Raw genomic sequence first — 1,105 nt, 5'->3', positions numbered from 1 at the left:
GGGGGGCAAGTGGGCTATCTGGCCCGAGCAAAGAGCCGGCCCGCGGTGGGCTGTTTCTGCAGGAATGCGAAAAGTGCAAAAAGGATCACCAGGTATACGGGTTCAGGTACTAAAAGTGCTCAACCTTGCACCTTCCTGGAGCGTCGCGCCCTTCTTGTGGCAGTTGGTAGGTAGCCTTTGCTTAAGCCCGCTCGCCGCCCATCGCGCATATATGACCGCTCCGGCCGGACCGCGCAGCGGGACGTCACGCCGTCACGGTCACGACCGCGCGCGTCTCGGGCTTCCCTGTTTGGGGACGTGTCACATCGGGGGCCTTGGGGGTGACCGATGACGTCCCCCTCCCCCTGCGGCGCCGGCCACCACCGCCATACTATACTACGCTGTTTTGTGATGGGCCTTGGCAATGCGTAAGCGCGCGCGGGAGAAGGAGGAGCATGATGACAGTGCTCGTCCGCGTTTAAGTCATATCTATTTAAGTGGCAGCGGGTCCAGCAGCTATATAAACGCCGCCCGTCCAGAGCCTCTTCTGGTGTCCGTGGACTCTGCCGCTCATCATTAGCTCCGGGCCCGCGGCGGGGGGCCGTCGGCAAGGCACGAGACGGCATTCTTACCGATATTCCTACTGAAACGGATCGAAACAAAGGCAACATGACTTTGTACGTACTTACTTGCGTACGACTGGTCGAGCCGGAAACGTTCTCGACGGTGAGGGAAACCGTGATATCGCTGTCTGCCACCACGGCCCTCGCGGCCTCCGTAATGTGTTACGCTCGTATTGAAAAGATAAGAAAGGCCTTGACCGTCAAATGAGTGTGTGTGTGTGTGTGTGTGCGTGTCATACAGGACCTGGAAAGTCTATGCGTCTGTTCACTGTCCGTTTTAAACAAACTACTGAAACGCGCCCACAAAATCGTCGTTCGTCGTCCTCCTCGGCTGGCAATAACGCCAGTGCGCGCAGCGCAGACCTCGGCACAGACACCTACTCACCTACTCATTGAGGCGCGAAATAATACCTTCCGCCGTCTGCCGGGCGGGAAGCGGGGTGGGCTGGGGAGGGGTGAACATCCCCCTCATCCATTCCACCTGATCCTTCAGTCCTAACCCC

This window comes from Frankliniella occidentalis, unplaced genomic scaffold (genome assembly GCF_000697945.3).
Source record: "Frankliniella occidentalis isolate FOCC.00 unplaced genomic scaffold, Focc_3.1 Scaffold800, whole genome shotgun sequence".
Lineage (NCBI taxonomy): Eukaryota > Metazoa > Arthropoda > Insecta > Thysanoptera > Thripidae > Frankliniella > Frankliniella occidentalis.
This window is presented reverse-complemented; position numbering follows the sequence as displayed.